Here is a 19,637-nt window from a genome sequence, read left to right as displayed (position 1 = left end):
TAGTTTTATTACTTATTTGATTTTTATTATGTTCTTACTAATTTTCTGATCATGCAGCTATTTTAAAACAGGAACCGGAAAAAAAGAGAAGAGGAGCACATGACGCGCAAACATCGCTGATGCGTACGCGTCATATGCATGTGCGTGAAAAATAAAATTTGACAGAGAGTTGAGCTGGAGTAGCATTGGAAGCATGCTGGAAGCACAAGTCGCATCACGCGTGCGCGTAACCCACGCGTGCGCGTCGTTTGCACTTTTCGCCTTTCACGCGTGCGCGTCAGTGACACGCACGCGTGACCTGGAAAAATAGCGTAAATATGTGTTTGGGTAAAGAGTTGTACTGGCTTGGGGGTGGAAATGTGCTAGAAGCACAAAACTTGTTCACGCGTACGCCTGCGCGTGCATGATGCGCACGCGTCGTATAAAAATATTGGTGCCCAAGCCACGCGAACAGAGAGTTTGTGCGTGCACGCGGCTGCCTTCGTGCGAACAGAGAGTTTGTGCGTGCTGTACGCGTACGCGTCGCCTGCGCCACACCCAGTTTTAATTCTCTTTTTCCCTTTCCCAATTCCTAATTCTCTCTCGTTCTTTTATCCTTTTTTTTCTTTTTCCATCTTACTATTTGTTTTTGTTTTCAGTTCTTCTTTGCTTGAGGACAAGCAAACCTTTAAGTTTGGTGTTGACGCTTTGCTTAAGGGTTTTCTGTTTATTCCTTTGGCACTAAAAGGGAGGCGAATCATCTTTACTGAAGAGCACAACCTGAAGAATAAAGCGACCGCTAGGATAACTAAGGTGGTTGAGTTCCTTTCATTTTTTATTCCTCCCCTCTTTTTCTATGTTATGTTCTGGTTTTTTGCTATTTTGCTTTGTTTGTTGCATGATCCTTTATTAGTTAGAATCCTAGGACTAGTTTAGTTTTCTCTTAATTACTTTAATTCTGAAAAGATGTCTCATGTATTACTCACTGAGCTTGAATTCAAATAAAAAATACAGAAGTGATGTATTGCATGAGAAATTGAGTTATATTTAAGAGTAGTCTTATTTACTTAAATGTGGGGGTATTTTCTGTGATTCTGAATGCATGATATGAACAGTGCATATTTGAATTTGAATCATGAAATGTTGATGTATAAGGAATAGGAATTTAGAGAATTATTATGACTTCTCTGAAATTAATGAAAGTTTAATCCTTGAAGCAAAAGAAACAGCAAAAGAAAAATAAAAGCAAGGTCTAAGACTCTGAGCATCAATGACTAGGGAGGTCAGACATGATTAAAAGCTCAAAGAGTTGTTTTCCTAGTCACATGCTTGTGGTATTCTTGTGTCAAGTAATCCTTGAGACAAAACATTTAGAGTCAAGATCAATTGTAGAGTACGCCAAAGGCTTTGAGCACCACTGTCTGAGAAAAAAAAGAATAGGTGAAAGTATTCCCCAGTTAAGTGCTTGTGGTGTTTCTGTGTCAAGTAAAACTTGAGACAAAACATTTAAAGTCACGGCTAGGTTCAAGGTGCAAAGCACCAAAAAAAATTGCTGTGTTCAAGGATTAAATTGAGCTACAAAAAGATCAGAGAATTCATAATATTATCCGGATTCTAATTCCAGATGACAGTGACATCCTTCTGATTCAAAGGAGAGTGAGATGCTAAAACTATTCAGAATTGCAGTTGTAAACCCCACTATAAGAAGAGACATGAGCTTAATCGAACTCTCATTCTCATGCAAATTCACATCCTAAACCTATGTTTGTTATGGTTGCTTGAGGACAAGTGATGAGCGGATAATTTATACACTTTTTGGCATTATTTTTAGTATGTTTTTGGTATGATCTAGTTAGTTTTTAGTATATTTTTATTAGTTTTTAGTTAAAAATCACTTTTCTGGACTTTACTATGAGTTTGTGTGTTTTTCTATGATTTCAGGTATTTTCTGGCTGAAATTGAGGGACCTGAGCAAAAATCTGATTCAGAGACTGAAAAGGACTGCAGATGCTGTTGGATTCTGACCTCCCTGCACTCGAAGTAGATTTTCTGGAGCTACAGAAGCCCAATTGGCGCGCTCTCAATGGCGTTGGAAAGTAGACATCCTGGGCTTTCCAGCAATATATGATAGTCCATACTTTGCCCAAGATTTGATGGCCCAAACCGGCGTTCAAAGTCACCCTCAGGAATCCCAGCGTTAAACGCTGGAACTGGCACCCAAATGGGAGTTAAACGCCCAAACTGGCATAAAAGCTGGCGTTTAACTCCAAGAAGAGTCTCTACACGAAATGCTTCATTGCTCAGCCCAAGCACACACCAAGTGGGCCCGGAAGTGGATTTTTATGTCATTTACTCATCTCTGTACACCCTAGGCTACTAGTTTTCTATAAGTAGGACCTTTTACTATTGTATTGAGATATCTGGGTAGCTATCTTCGTGTTTTATGCTATCTTAGATCATTGGGAGGCTGGCCATTCGGCCATGCCTAGACCTTATGCTTATGTATTTTCAACGGTGGAGTTTCTACACACCATAGATTAAGGTGTGGAGCTCTGCTGTACCTCGAGTATTAATGCAATTACTATTGTTCTTCCATTCAATTTCGCTTGTTCTTGTTCTAAGATATCACTTGTTCTTCAACTTGATGAATGTGATGATCCGTGACACTCATCATCATTCTCACTTATGAACAAGGTGACTGACAACCACTTTTGTTCTACAAGCAACCAAGGCTCTAGTGAATATCTCTTGGATTCCTGATTGCACGATGCATGGTTGATCGCCTGACAACCGAGTGCTCGCCTGACAAACGAGCCAACCATTCCGTGAGATCAGAGTCTTCGTGGTATAGGCAAGAACTGATGGCAGCATTCAAGAGAATCCGGAAGGTCTAACCTTGTCTGTGGTATTCTGAGTAGGATTCAATGATTGAATGACTGTGACGTGCTTCAAACTCCTAGCAGGCGGGGCGTTAGTGACAGACGCAAAAGAATCGATGGATTCTATTCCGGCCTGACCGAGAACCGACAGCTGAATTCCGCGTGCTGTGACAGAGCATATGCAATCGTTTTCACTGAGAGGATGGGAGGTAGCCATTGACAACGGTGAAACCCTACACAAGCTTGCCATGGAAAGGAATAAGAAGGATTGGATGAAGACAGTAGGAAAGCAGAGAGACGGAAGGGAAGGCATCTTCATGCGCTTATCTGAAGTTCCTACCAATGAATTACATAAGTATCTCTATCTTTATCTTTTATGTTATTTTCGTTCATCACCATATCCATTTGAGTCTGCCTGACTAAGATTTACAAGATGACCATAGCTTGCTTCATACTAACAATCTCCGTGGGATCGACCCTTACTCGCGTAAGGTTTATTACTTGGACGACCCAGTGCACTTGCTGGTTAGTTGTGCGAAGTTGTGTAATGCCATGGAATTGAGCTACCAAGTTTTTGGAGTTCATGACCGGGGATTATGAGAGTTGTGAAAAAGTATTGTTCACAATTTCGCGCACCAAGTTTTTGGCGCCGTTGCCGGGGATTGTTCAAGTTTTGAGCAAGCTCTTTGTCCGGTAACATCAGTGCCAAAATCCGGCAACAGCACCAAGTTTTTGGCGCCGTTGCCGGGGATTGTTCAGTTTGGACAACTGACGGTTCATCTTGTTGCTTAGATTAGGTATTTTTTTTTTTCGAAATTCTTGAAGATGAATTCTAGAGTTTCATGATGATTTGTTGAAGTCTGGCTGGCTGAGAAGCCATGTCTAATCTCATTGGACCGAGGTTTCAACTTATCATCACAAGAGCTTGTTGATTTTTATCAATTTTGCTTTTGAAGCAGTGATCTGCTAAGGCTTGGCTGGCCTTTGGCCATGTCTAGTGTTTTGGACCGAAGCTTTCTTTGAAAGCTTGGCTGGCTGTGAAGCCATGTCTAATTCCTGGACCGGAGTCTTAGACTAGCATTGCACTGATTCCTGGAATTCTCATTAAGAATTTTGATACCTTTTTCCACTTAATTTTCGAAAAACACAAAAAATCAAAAAAATCATAAAACCCAAAAATTTCTTGTTTGAGTCTAGTGTCTCATCTTAAGTTTGGTGTCAATTGCATGCATTCATTCATGTGTCTTAGTGATCTTCAAGATGTTCTTGATGATTTCCGTGCTCTGATCTTTGAATTCTATTGACTTGAAGTGTTTTGTGTGTCTCATATGCATTCTCATTAGTGTCAGTAGTATACAAACTACTAAGTTTGGTGTCTTGCATGCATTGTTATTTGATTTTAGTTGCATTTTGATTATTCTTTATTATTAAAAATCCAAAAATATTTTTTATTTGTGTCTTTTCAAGTCAATAATACAGAGAATTGAGGATTCAGAACATACAGCAGAGAAATTGCACAGAAAAAGCTGGGCGTTCAAAACGCCCAGTGAAGAAGGACAGACTGGCGTTTAAACGCCAGCCAGGGTGCCTGGTTGGGCGTTTAACGCCCAAAAGGGTATAGTTTTGGGCGTTAAACGCCAGAATGTGCACCATTCTGGGCGTTTAACGCCAGGATGGCTAAAGGGGGAAGATTTTGTTTTCAATTCAAATTTTTTTAAGTTTTCAGAATCTTTTCAAAATCAAATCTTTTTCAAATCAATTTTTCAATCAAATCTTTTTCAAAATCAATTTCTTTCCATTTTTTAAAGATACTTGCTATCAATTAATGATTTGATTCAACATCTCAAGTATGTTGCCTTTTCTGTTGAGAAAGGTTTAATGTTTGAATCATATCTTTTCTTGATAGCCAAGTTATTAATTTCTAAAATCAAATCTTTTTAAAATTGTTTTCAAATCATATTTTCTCAATCACATTTTTTTTAAAAAAAAAAAAAACCAATCATATCTTCTTAACCACATCTTTTCCAAAAAAGTTTTCAATCAAATCTTTTTGATTTCTAATTTCAAATCTTTTTCAAAAATCTTTTATTTCTCTCCCACTTTCATTTTCGAAAATTAAGTAATGTTTTTCAAAAATGTTTTCAAAATCTTTCACTTAATTTTCGAAAATTACTTTCCTTCTCCTCACATCCTTCTATTTATGGACTAACACTATTCCTTAATGCAAAATTCGAACTCCATCTCCTTTGATAAGTTCGAATTTTCCACTTCTGTCTTCTACTCTTCTTTTCCTCTGACACTTCAAGGAATCTCTATACTGTGACATAGAGGATTCCACATTTCTTGTTCCCTTCTCTTTCTTATGAGCAGGAGCAAAGACAAAAGCATTCTTGTTGAGCCTGATCCTGAACCTGAAAGGACCTTGAAGAGAAAGCTAAGAGAAGCCAAAGCACAACCCTCTTTAAAGGACCTGACCGAATTCTTCAAAGAAGAAGAACACATGGCAGCCGAGAACAACAATGCCAACAATGCAAGGAAGGTGCTGGGTGACTTTACTGCACCTACTCCCGACTTCTATGGGAGAAGCATCTCTATCCCTGCCATTGGAGGAAACAACTTTGAGCTTAAGCCTCAATTAGTTTCTCTAATGCAACAGAATTGCAAGTTTCATGGACTTCCATTGGAAGATCCCCATCAGTTTTTAGCTGAATTCTTGCAAATCTGTGACCTGTCAAGACTAATGGGGTTGACCCTGAGGTCTACAGACTTATGCTATTCCCTTTTGCTGTAAGAGACAGAGCTAGAACATGGTTGGACTCTCAACCTAAAGAAAGTCTGGACTCTTGGGAAAAGCTAGTCAATGCCTTCTTGGCAAAGTTCTTTCCACCTCAAAAATTGAGTAAGCTTAGAGTGGAAGTCCAAACCTTCAGACAGAAGGATGGAGAATCCCTCTATGAAGCTTGGGAAAGATACAAACAATTGATCAGAAAATGTCCATCTGACATGCTTTCTGAATGGAGCATCATAGGTATTTTCTATGATGGTCTCTCTGAACTATCCAAGATGTCTTTGGATAGCTCTGCTGGAGGATCTCTTCATTTGAAGAAGACGCCTACAGAAGCTCAAGAGCTGATTGAAATGGTTGCAAATAACCAATTCATGTACACTTCTGAAAGGAATCCTGTGAACAATGGGACTAATCAGAAGAAAGGAGTTCTTGAGATTGATGCTCTGAATGCCATTCTGGCTCAGAACAAGATATTGACTCAACAAGTCATTTGATTTCTCAAAGCCTGTCTGGAATGCAAAATGCACCAAGCAGTACTAAGGAAGCTTCATCTGAGGAAGAAGCCTATGATCCTGAGAACCCTTCAATGGAAGAGGTGAATTACCTAGGAGAACCCTATGGAAACACCTATAATTCTTCATGGAGAAATCACCCAAATTTCTCATGGAAGGATCAACAGAGACCTCAACAAGGTTTCAACAACAATAATGGTGGAAGAAACAGGTTTAGCAATAGCAAGCCTTTTCCATCATCTTCTCAGCAACAGACAGAGAGTTCTAAGCAGAATACCTCTGACTTAGCAACCATGGTCTCTGATCTAATCAAAACCACTCAAAGTTTCATGACTGAAACAAGGTCCTCCATTAGAAACTTGGAAGGACAAGTGGGTCAGCTGAGCAAGAAAATCACTGAACTCCCTCCTAGTACTCTCCCAAGCAATACTGAAGAAAATCCAAAAGGAGAGTGCAAAGCCATTAACATGGCCGAATTCTGGGAGGAAGAAGAGGCAGTGAACACCACTGAGGAAGGCCTCACTGGACGTCCACTGGCCTCCAATGAGTTCCCCAATGAGGAACCATGGGAATCTGAGGCTCAAAATGAGACCATAGAGGTTCCATTGGAATTACTTCTGCCATTCATGAGCTCTGATGAGTATTCTTCCTCTGAAGAGGATGAGTATGTCACTGAAGAGCAAGTTGCTAAATACCTTGGAGCAATCATGAAGCTAAATGACAAGTTATTTGGAAATGAGACTTGGGAGAATGAACCTCCTTTGCTCACCAAAGAACTGGATGACTTGTCTAGGCAGAAACTGCCTCAAAAGAGGCAGGATCCTGGAAAGTTTTCAATACCTTGTACTATAGGCACCATGACCTTCAAGAAGGCCTTGAGTGACTTAGGGTCAAGTGTAAACCTCATGCCCCTCTCTGTAATGGAGAAGCTAGGGATCTTTGAGGTGCAAGTGATGAGCGGATAATTTATACACTTTTTGGCATTGTTTTTAGTATGTTTTTGGTATGATCTAGTTAGTTTTTAGTATATTTTTATTAGTTTTTAGTTAAAAATCACTTTTCTGGACTTTACTATGAGTTTGTGTGTTTTTCTGTGATTTCAGGTATTTTCTGGCTGAAATTGAGGGACCTGAGCAAAAATCTGATTCAGAGACTGAAAAGGACTGCAGATGCTGTTGGATTCTGACCTCCCTGCACTCGAAGTAGATTTTCTGGAGCTACAGAAGCCCAATTGGCGCGCTCTCAATGGCGTTGGAAAGTAGACATCCTGGGCTTTCCAGCAATATATGATAGTCCATACTTTGCCCAAGATTTGATGGCTCAAACCGGCGTTCAAAGTCACCCTCAGGAATCCCAGCGTTAAACGCTAGAACTGGCACCCAAATGGGAGTTAAACGCCCAAACTGGCATAAAAGCTGGCGTTTAACTCCAAGAAGAGTCTCTACACGAAAATGCTTCATTGCTCAGCCCAAGCACACACAAGTGGGCCCGGAAGGGATTTTATGTCATTTACTCATCTCTGTACACCCTAGGCTACTAGTTTTCTATAAGTAGGACCTTTTACTATTGTATTGAGATATCTGGGTAGCTATCTTCGTGTTTTATGCTATCTTAGATCATTGGGAGGCTGGCCATTCGGCCATGCCTAGACCTTATGCTTATGTATTTTCAACGGTGGAGTTTCTACACACCATAGATTAAGGTGTGGAGCTCTGCTGTACCTCGAGTATTAATGCAATTACTATTGTTCTTCCATTCAATTCCGCTTGTTCTTATTCTAAGATATCACTTGTTCTTCAACTTGATGAATGTGATGATCCGTGACACTCATCATCATTCTCACTTATGAACAAGGTGACTGACAACCACTTTTGTTCTACAAGCAACCAAGGCTCTAGTGAATATCTCTTGGATTCCTGATTGCACGATGCATGGTTGATCGCCTGACAACCGAGTGCTCGCCTGACAAATGAGCCAACCATTCCGTGAGATCAGAGTCTTCGTGGTATAGGCAAGAACTGATGGCAGCATTCAAGAGAATCCAGAAGGTCTAACCTTGTCTGTGGTATTCTGAGTAGGATTCAATGATTGAATGACTGTGACGTGCTTCAAACTCCTAGCAGGCGGGGCGTTAGTGACAGACGCAAAAGAATCGATGGATTCTATTCCGGCCTGACCGAGAACCGACAGCTGAATTCCGCGTGCTGTGACAGAGCATATGCAATCGTTTTCACTGAGAGGATGGGAGGTAGCCATTGACAACGGTGAAACCCTACACAAGCTTGCCATGGAAAGGAATAAGAAGGATTGGATGAAGACAGCAGGAAAGCAGAGAGACGGAAGGGAAGGCATCTTCATGCGCTTATCTGAAGTTCCTACCAATGAATTACATAAGTATCTCTATCTTTATCTTTTATGTTATTTTCGTTCATCACCATATCCATTTGATTCTGCCTGACTAAGATTTACAAGATGACCATAGCTTGCTTCATACTAACAATCTCCGTGGGATCGACCCTTACTCGCGTAAGGTTTATTACTTGGACGACCCAGTGCACTTGCTGGTTAGTTGTGCGAAGTTGTGTAATGCCATGGAATTGAGCTACCAAGTTTTTGGAGTTCATGACCGGGGATTATGAGAGTTGTGAAAAAGTATTGTTCACAATTTCGCGCACCAACAAGCAACAATTCAAGTTTGGTGTTGTGATGCGTGAGCATCTTTTCTATCTTTTTCTAGTGAATTTGCATCTAATTTGTTGAGTTTAATAAAGAATTAATTTTCTTTTAGCCAATATGGATACTACATTGAGTCTTTTGTAATTTTGTTTATTTTAGGTAGTATTCGGGTGGATTTGATGTAGTTTCTGCAGCACAAGAACAAAAGGAGACGGCAGCGAGGAGCGACGCGTACGCGTGACTGATGCGTGCACGTGATTTGGAGCTTTCCATGGCGACACGTGCACGTGACTGACGCGTACGCGTGATTTGAAGATTTGCACAGCGACGCTTGCGCGTGACCGACGCGTCCGCGTAACTCGCGAAAAGGACCATCGACGCGTACGCGTGACATGCGCCACAAGCAGAAAATGCAAAAAATGCTGGAGGGTAATTTCTGGGCCCCGTTTTAGCACCCAAGTTAGGCGCGGATCCAGTGAAGTCAAGTGGTCCCCACGTTACAAGACGCGGTATAGTTAGTTAATTCTGATTTAAATTCAAATTTGATTTTAAAATAGGAAAATATATTATTTTTAATTTTAGACAATTAGATTTTAAATTAATTAGGATTAGTTATAAAAAGGGATTCCATTAGTTAACTTTTCAAGCCATCAGATTGGAACTCTGTACATTTTACCAGCTTCTCTGAACCATGAGCAACTAATCCTCCATTGTTAAGGTTAGGAGCTCTGTCTATTTGTATGGATTGATTTTATTACTTTTTCTATTTTAATTCATGTGTGGATTTATAATTTAAGAATTATTTTCGCTCTTTATCTTATGAATTTGGGTGGAACGGAAGTATGACCCTCTTTCTATTTGAGTTCTTGTAAAACTTGGAAAAGCTCTTTACTTGAACAACAACTTGAAAACATATTCTCTTAAATTTTAATTATCTGGATTTAACAGGATACGTGACATATAATCCTCTTATTTTTGGGTAATTAGAATTTTTGTGGCATATAAAATGGAATTTGAACTTCACCCTCTAATTGGAATTAATTGACCAAGGCATTGGTAGTCGATAAATTTTAGAGGAGACTAGAAAGGTCTAAGGAATTAGGGTCTAGTCACATATAGTTTGCCATAAATTAAATCCTACATGATTAAAATAGTTAGTAAGAAAAGTTAATTCGGAAAAATAGATAACTCTGAAGTATTAACTGTTTTTCCAATATTTTATTTTCAACTTATTTACTTGCGTGCCTGCCTTCTGATATTTTTCAACTTAAACCTTTTGAATATCTCAAAACCCTTTTCTGCTTGCCTACCTAAGTAAATCATTTAACCATTGTTGCTTGATCCAGCAATCCTCGTGGGATCGACCCTCACTCACCTGAGTTATTACTTGGTGCGATCCGGTACACTTGCCGGTTAGTCTGTGGCTTATAAAATACGCACCACTAACCTCTTCATGGAAGGCACCAGTAATATGCATGACTCCATCTAATAGATAGATACGATTTGGATCATCCTCCATGTGTTCAGATTTGAATTTTGTTAGAGTTTTTTACAAAAGTTTTCGAGGAGGGTAGTTTGTGGTGGGGATTATTGGCGTTAGGAATTCTGAATTGTAATTCGAATCAGTTGAATTCGAATTCTATATATAGGTCTAATGTTAGTAAATCAATTCCATGAGCATCGATTTACTAGAGACTCTCAATGGTACTAAATCGAAGCCATTTCATTTTATTTAGTATGGTGATAAATCGAAACCGCTTGTTTTGATTTACTATGGGCAAAATTTGAATCAATTCCAGTCCATTGTAAATCGAATTCAGTCCATTCGATTTACTAAGAGAGCTAAATCGAAACTTGTTGAGTGTAAACTCCGTTAGATTAGTAAATAATTAGTCAATAAATTAGTTTTTAATAAAGAAGCTTAGAGATACGAATATTATATCAAATTAGGATAGAGCTCATTGAAACAAGAATTTTGACACTAATTTCAAAGAAAACGGTCTAAGATTGGACCAAACAGACTGAACCGGTTGAATCAAACCCAAACCGGTCCGTGGGCCCAACCGGGCCAGCCTTTTAAAAGAGCTCAATGCCATTCTCCTCCTTATTTCATCTGAACGACGCTGAAGGCTTTAGGGAGAAAAGGAAACGCCGAACTCTTACGGTAAATTCGGTTTGCCGTAACTCCTCCGTCTGAGCTCCGATCGCTGCATCGTTTGCGGCCACGCGTTCATCGCGTTGAGCTCTAAGTTTCTACTAGAATAATTTCATAGGTAACTTGCTATTTCATCTCAGCCTCTTCACCCCCAATTTTTGGAGAATTTAGTGGAGATATTGAATTTCTTTGTTCTCTGATATTTTAGGATCCAATTAGTTTGAGAAAAATGTTCACTCTTGCTTGTGTGAAGCATGGGTAAGGTGAGGATACTATAATTCTATTTTAATTTCATTGAATTTGAACTTTGAGTATTAAATTGGGTATATATGTGTTATAAATGTGTATTAGGTTGTGAATAAATAATTGGAGCTTAAAATTGTGAATATTGGAACTTGGAGGAAGCTGAGCTTAGAATTTATTGAGCTTAAAAGGGCTGTCTTAGTTTAAATTAAGTTGCTTTGGTCGCTACGTGGAAAATCGGGCAAGGTATGGTTTAGTTTTCTTGCATTTAATATGTAAGGTTCTGTGAAAATTTAGGCTAGATGACCACAGGATAGGTTGGAATGAATGTGTATATAATTATTGCTTAGTATCTTGTCAATTAGTTGATTTGGTTTGGTGTTTGTGTGAATTGAATAGCTTGATGATTATGGATTTGAGAATGTAAGTTTATAGTTGATAATGCTTGATGATTTAGTGGTGATTTACTGAATTTGTTGATCATTTGGACTATGATTATGGTGATGATTGCTATGGTGATGAAGAAGGGTATGTAGTGTTGATTTGGTGGGTTTGAAAGTGTCTAAAATGAGACTTTTGAATTGAAAATGAGGTTTATGAGGTTTTGTTGCACTTTGGTTTTAGACTGAACTTTGCTGGGCTATAACTTGGCTTCTGAAACCCCAAATTAATTTCAATTGGTTTTAAATGAAAATTGGGTCCGTAAACTTAATACCGTTCGAAGAACGAAAGAAAAACAATTTAAAACGATTGAGTTATGCCTGTTGAAAATTTTGATGTGGAATATGTAATTTATTGTGACTATGCAGTATACTTGTTATGATTCTGCAACTCTGCTACTGATCTATTTTTTTAAGAGAATGTATGTCCACGCGTACGTGTAGCATGGGTTTTGGTGATGCGTACGCGACTAGTCCCATACGTATGCGTAAGGGGCTAACAAGCATGTCCACGCGTATGCGTGACATGAAGTTTTCACTAAGGGTGTGCATGGGTCGGGTGAAACCGGGTTTGATGTGACCCAGACCCGACCCGAAATATATAACGGGTTTATTTATTATACCTGAACCCGACCCTAGACCCGATGAAACCTATACACTTTCGGGCCACGATTATACCGGGTAAAAACCGGGTGAAAATCGGGTCGTTAACATTACATTACCTTGATACCTTCTTATAAGTTAGCATATGAAAATATCCAAATTTCCAAGGCTCCAACTATTATTTGACATCGTAAAATTCACTTAGAAAAATATAACGAGAACCAACTCTTCTCTAAAATTAAAGTATAACCATAATCAATACTAATATTGTACAATAACACCAAATATTTAAATCAATACAAATAATACAATATTATGCATTAGTCTAAAATTTTATGCATTTTAAACATAAAACAGTAACTTATAGTCTTATAATAACTAATAACACAAAATATTAAGGTTTACAATACTTAAATTCCACATAAGAATAGCCATCATCCATCACTAATAACACAAAATATTAATTGTGTATGATGACCGGGCCATCGGGCCGACTTCGGGTGACCTGAGCCATGTCCCAGACCCGACCCGAAATAATGATCAGGTCTATTTTTGAGACCCATACCCAGTCCTAAACCCGATGAAATCACACCAAATTAGTCCCTAAAGTGTTTAGGGCCGGGCCGGGCCAGGTCGTGCACACCCCTAGTTTTCACCCACGTGTACGCATGAAAAAAGGACACGCGTGCGAGCTGCAGTTTTACATTCCGCGTGAGCCACGCGTACGTGTGGACCCTATTTCAGCAAAAATGGTTTTTAGCATTCTAAACTCTATTTCAAACTTCTAAACCTCTATTTTCATTCCTTTAGTCATAAATAATAGTGTTAAACCTGATAATCAGATGAAGTTAGGAAAAGAGGATAACTTGGAGATAAAGTAAAGCTGAAAAGTGATGAATTGGCTATGAAATGTTACGGATGATCATGTATAATACTTGGCTTGAAAATCAAATGAATGATAATGTATGATGCTTGGCTTGAATGATTAAATGATCTGAGATACGAGATTCCCTGGGTAAAGTACCGTGGCTTGCCACCACATGTACCAGGTTAAAAACTCGATACTCTGTTGAACCTACGACGTAAGGGTGACCGGACACTTATAAATTCCCGGGAATGTTAACCCCCATTGAGCAATATTGATTATTTGAGAAAAAAGCTATGCATAGACTTTTGGGGATGCACGTCGAAGGACAGTCTAAGATTTTCGGACTTGTCGGGTTGGCTGGATGACCGACAGATGAGCCTCATCAGCCATAGGACAAGCATGCATCATATGCATACTACTTGAATTACTTGTTTGTGCATTAACTGGGTGTGCCTAAGTGTACTTGCCATGCTAAATGTATATTTGTTACCTGCGGTATTTGTAACCTTCTTGTACTTGCCTTTATATTTTTATTTCTCTGTGAAACACTAACGGAGATGGAGGTATGGAGGAATAGCAGTATGGGACTTAGATTTAAGATTAAGTTAAGTTAGGTTTAGATTCTTTTAGTAAACCACATTTTATTACTTCTGTTTAATACTTTAAACTCTATAATCTGAGTGTCCGCGTTCTAAGATTTTCTCTGGCATTCGCAGGACCTTATATATTATGTGTGTGGCACCTTTACCATACTGAAAACCTTCGGTTCTCATTCTATACTATGTTGTTGTTTTTCAGATGCAGGTCGAGAGGCATCTCGTTAGGCATCTGGGCTCCTGAAGCGAAGTGGTTACTGGGTTATTTTGTACAGAGATGTATATATATGTACTTAGTTTTCTCTCCGCATAACTCATTCCTTTTGATCCTCTTAGAGGTTTATGGAGAGACATGATTTTGTTTACGTACATTTGGGTTTTGGATGTGTATATATGTATATATATGTATATATTCTTCGGCCAGTTTTGACTTCGCAGGCTGAGTTAGGAGCTTGTTACTTTGTATCTTTGACTCTCTGTTTCTGTTTTGGGTTACATTATATTTAACAGCTATAGCTTTCTTAGTATGCAGGTTAACTTGTTTCTTGAACGTTGCGCTTTTATCTCGCGATTTTTGTTTCCTTTATTCTTCAAGACTCCTAGCATATTGTAATCCTTCAACTATTATATGTACACATTTTATTTTAGTGGTCGTAATACCACACCCCCTTATATTTTATGACTTAACCGTAAAGTTCAGTGTGGTAGGGTGTTACATTGAGTCGATTTAGTAGTGACTGTATAAATCGAAACTCATTGATTCGATTTAGTAGTACTTAGCCTAATTCGAATTCATTTAATTCGATTTACGTCCAAACTCTAAATCAAGTAATTCGAATCAAGTAGATTTAATTTAGTGCTATGAAGCCTAATTCAAATTCAATGAATTTAATTTACATTAAAATCTGCAATGAGACATTAGCATAACGTTTTTTGATTTAAAAAAGAGGAGTGCGATGTTTAGTCATCAATTAGCCATTATTAATATTTTTAATGGTGTGAGATGACATTTAATAGTGTAGGATTAATCATTTTCCTTTTGATGGTTAAGTGCTAACCAAATTTTAACAAAAATGATGACCTCCTAAACTTTCTCTTTAAAAAATATACATAAAATTGATTTTTGTTTGATTTATAAAGGTCATTCACCTTAAATCCTATTATATTTAAAATATCCCTATTTATTAATTATTATCGCTTTTAACACTAAGATTATAAAGCTAAACACGATTGTTTTTTTTAAAAAAAAAAACAGCTTGCATCATTACGAAGTCATTACAAGTTTACAACAGAAGGAAGAAGAAGAAAGAAAGAAGAAAGCACAGAAATGGATCAGAAACAGAAAAAGAGACTCATACCTCTCTTGCTCATTCTTCAAAGAAGCAAGCATATATCAAACAGCCAACAAAACCCCACGAAAAATCTGAAGGAATCCAAGCAACTAAAGGGACAGAAAATAACCCCCACTCTAAAAGCCACATCAAGCAGTAAACCTAACATTGGGAATCAACAAACTTAAATGCAACCATCATTCTTTCTCTTTCATCAGAGAATAACGGACACGACTCCCCGCGTACCCAAAAATTTAAAACACTGAACCATCTTTTAATGAAGTAAGTTGATCTGGGGGCTCATCCACTAACACACGCAAACCGAGTTATAACTCATCAAAAAATAAAAAATAAAGCTCAACCTGCTTCATTAAAATCCTCCTCAGGCTAAGCTTGGGGGCTGTGATATGGTCACCATTAATACGAATCATAACTCGTCATTTGCCGTTATTATTCGGCCCTTATGAGCTATAACTCGGCAAAATCAATACTATTATAACCAACGCCTCAAACGGCAGGGATAGGGTCGGTTACGAAACCGATCATCAGAAACGGACGAATAATCATCAAAGACGTAACGGACGAGTAAATATCTATAAAAGAGAAGGTAAAGTATCTTTTTGGATTATTCTGAACTGGCTATCATTACTGACTTAAGCATTGGAGTGCCTTTGCAGGTACACTCCGCCTCCTCTGTATTGCTCGCACTTTCATATTTACAACGAACACAGGAAGATCGGACCTTGAAGGACAGACGTTCAACCTGGTAGCACATAGCTCGGCTAATTTCAAGGAGTTAGAGCCGACCTATTTACCAGGCAAGATCAATTGGCGCCCATCGTGGGGCCGAGGAAATCATATTTTTTCTTTTGGTCCCATCGCTTCCATCTGCATCCATGGCTGACGTACCGCCTCCTTCACTGTCCGAACTCATGCGAATGGTAGCTGAGCTACAACAAGCTAATCAACGGATGGCTGACGAGAACCAAATAATGGCTGCTCAAATTGCCGAACTAAATCATGATCGGATAGAACACAACGATGCTCGTCAGGCGGAAGACGAGGAGCATCAATCCCAACCGACTCATGTTTCAGAAACCGCTCGACACGAAGAGCAGCAGCCAGAAGACGAGAAAGAAGAGTCCGAGGACTCTGTAGGCCCTTTTACAGAAGAAGTAATGAACTTCGAATTACCAAAGAGGTTCACCCTGCCGTTGACCCTCACGCCTTATGATGGACTCGGTGACCCGAAGAAGTTCATAAAGAAATTCCGATCAATAATGATCGTCAATGGTGCATCAGATACAGTCTTATGTCGTTGTTTTCCGAATTATTTAGACGGTCCTGCACTTGATTGGTTGTGTGCTTTGCCTGCAGGTTCCATTTCGCGCTTTCGTCAGTTGGCGAAGTTATTTGAAGAACATTTCGCCGGATCCGCAATATATTTGCACGACTCCGATTACCTGAACACTATCAAGCAAGGGACAAACGAAAGCTTAAAGGACTATATGACTCGCTTCACCAAGGTCGCAATCAGCATACCAGACCTCCACCCCGAGGTCCATCTGCACGCAATTAAAAACGGCCTCCGACCCGGGAAGTTCCAGGAGACGATCGCAGTGGCAAAACCAAAAACTCTAGCAGAATTTCGAGAGAAAGCAAAAGGGCAAATTGACATCGAGGAGCTCAGACAAGCTCGGAAATCCGACAAGTCACATTTCCGTGAAGAAGATAAGAGCTCATCCCTTAAGAAAAGTTTTAAACTAACACCTCGATTCGATTCTTATACGCAGTTTAACACCAAGAGGGAAGACATAATCAAGGAAATCTTGAACTCCAAACTAATCAAGCCACCGAGAAAAGCCGGCACATACCAAGATGCAAAGAACGTGGACAAATCAAAGTACTGCACTTTCCACCAGAAACACGGCCACAATACCGATGATTATGTGGTCGCCAAAGATCTTTTAGAACGACTGGCACGACAAGGACACCTTGACAAATACATTGGTGGTCACATCCAAAAGCGCGGCCCTAATTCCACAACAACCGACCTCTCTGAACAACACCGAGGAAAAGAAAAGGCATCTTCAAGCCAATATAAAAGACCACGAGGTATAATTAATTGCATTTTAGGAGGATACGCAAGTGGAGGATACTCAAACTCGGCAAGGAAAAGATCGTTTAGAGCAATATACTCAGCAGACGGACCGAAACAAAATGTAACAACCTCTAATCCACAACCAGAAGTCACTTTCACACATGCCGACTTCAACTCCAACATACAAAATTTGGACGACCCTGTGGTAATCACCCTTCAGCTAGGAGATCTATTAGTAAAGAAAGTACTCTTAGATCTCGGGAGCAGTGTCGACGTTCTGTTTTACTCCACGTTTCAAAAGATGAAGCTCAGCGACAACACGCTACAATCCACAGGAGGAGACTTGGTCGGCTTCTCAGGAGAACGGGTTCCAGTCCTCGGGTCAGTGTGGTTACAAACCACACTGGGTGAGCAACCTCTTTCAAAAACTAATGATATTCAATATTTAGTAGTTGACTGTTTCAGTCCATATAACCTTATCCTTGGCCGACCTTTTTTAAATAAGTTCGGCGCCATTGTATCTACAGTTCATCTCTGTAAAGTTCCCACTGCAGGACCACCAGGTTGTCACAATCCATGGAGACCATAAAGAGGCAAGACAATGTTACAACATCAGCATGAAATTCCAAAATCGCTCAACGCAACAGGTCAACAACGTCGGCCTAAACCAAAAGGAGGACACGCTAGCCGAACTTGACCCAAGAGCTGATTTCCTCGATCGCCCAAAACCCTCTGATGACCTACAAAAAGTGTATTTCAACAATGACTCTAATAAATTCACATATGTAGGTACCTCACTCAATGCATCTGAGTTGCAGGCTATAACAACCTTCCTACAACAACATGCCGACCTTTTCGCATGGACACCATCAGACATGCCCGGAATCGACCCACAGATCATCAGTCATAGACTAGCAATAAACTCGACAATCCGACCAGTACAACAGAAGAAACGCAAACTCGGCGAAGAAAAAAAGAGAGCGTCACTGGAAGAAACACAAAAGCTCATCAACCCCGAATTTATCAAAGAGATCAGATTCACCACCTGGTTAGCCATGTGGTAATGGTAAGAAAACAAAATGGTAAGTGGCGCATGTGCGTCGAATTCACTGATTTAAACAAAGCATGCCCAAAAGACTCTTATCCTCTGCCATCCATAGACTCTTTAGTAGACAATGCATCAGGCTACGCTACTCTAAGTTTTATGGATGCATATTCAGGGTATAACCAAATAATGATGCATCCCTCTTATCAAAATAAAACAGCTTTTATCACCGATTTCGGTAACTATTGTTATAAAGTTATGCCATTTGGATTAAAGAACGCAGGTGCAACTTACCAACGCCTTATGGACAAGGTGTTCGCCAAACAAATCGGCAGGAATATCGAAGTTTATGTCGATGATATGGTCGCCAAAACAAAAGTCGGAGATAACCACATCAGCGACCTTACCAAAATATTCGGCCAAGTCCGCCAGTACAACATGCGCCTCAATCCCGAGAAATGTGCATTCACAGTTCAAGGGGGCAAGTTTTTGGGTTTTTTACTCACATGCAGGGGAATAGAGGCAAATTCAGACAAATGCCGAGCAGTGCTGGACATGGCCAGCCCTAAAACAGTAAAAGAAGTTCAGCGCCTCACAGGACGACTCGTTGCCCTTTCCAGATTTGTTCCTTGCCTCGCCTCAACTTCTATTCCTTTTTTCCAAACAATTAAAAAGAAAAATAAATTCGAATGGAACGACGATTGTGAAAAGGCATTTTCAAAATTAAAAACAACCCTCTCACAACCGCCGATTTTACAGAAACCCCTACAAGGGGAGGATTTATTTCTATATCTGTCAGTTACTGATTGGGCGATAAGCTCGGCCCTTGTTACAGAGAGAAACAAAGTTCAGCATCCAGTATACTTCGTCAGTAAGACCCTCCAGCACGCCGAACTCAACTATCCAAGGATTGAGAAGCTCGCACTTGCACTGATATTCTCGGCACGACGTCTCCGACCTTACTTCCAGAGCCACGTTATCCACGTCAGAACCGATCACCCACTAAGACAAGTGTTACACAAACCTGAAATTACAGGTCGACTCATAAAATGGGCAGTCGAACTATCTGAATTCGACATCAGATACCAATCTCGAGGACCGATCAAGTCACAATTCCTCGCGGATTTCATCGCCGAACTTACAATACCATCAGAGGAGGACCATGCAAAACAGTGGATCTTGTATGTGGACGGCTCTTCAAATAACGAAGGCTGTGGGGCTGGAATTCGTCTGGAAGCCGACGATGGATTCATATTGGAACACTCAATACACCTCGCTTTCAAAGCGAGCAACAACCAATCTGAGTATGAAGCACTACTCGCCGGGCTACGACTCTGTTTAGATCTTCAGATCTCGACGATCAAGGTATACTGTGATTCATTGTTAGTCGTACAGCAGGTAAATGACCTTTTTCAGGTAAA

General features: G+C 39.7%; 1 non-coding gene across 1 annotated transcript; it reads right to left on the bottom strand.

The window, feature by feature from the left end:
• Nucleotides 1-5,759: 5,759 nt before the first annotated feature.
• On the bottom strand, nucleotides 5,760-5,863 carry LOC130952346 (small nucleolar RNA R71). The gene has a single exon (XR_009074526.1). It is a non-coding gene; the product is annotated as a small nucleolar RNA R71 (small nucleolar RNA).
• Nucleotides 5,864-19,637: the final 13,774 nt, after the last annotated feature.

This window comes from Arachis stenosperma, chromosome 9 (genome assembly GCF_014773155.1).
Source record: "Arachis stenosperma cultivar V10309 chromosome 9, arast.V10309.gnm1.PFL2, whole genome shotgun sequence".
Taxonomy (NCBI): domain Eukaryota; kingdom Viridiplantae; phylum Streptophyta; class Magnoliopsida; order Fabales; family Fabaceae; genus Arachis; species Arachis stenosperma.
The sequence above is the reverse complement of the archived record's forward strand: the minus strand, read 5'-3'. Positions and strand labels throughout refer to the sequence as shown.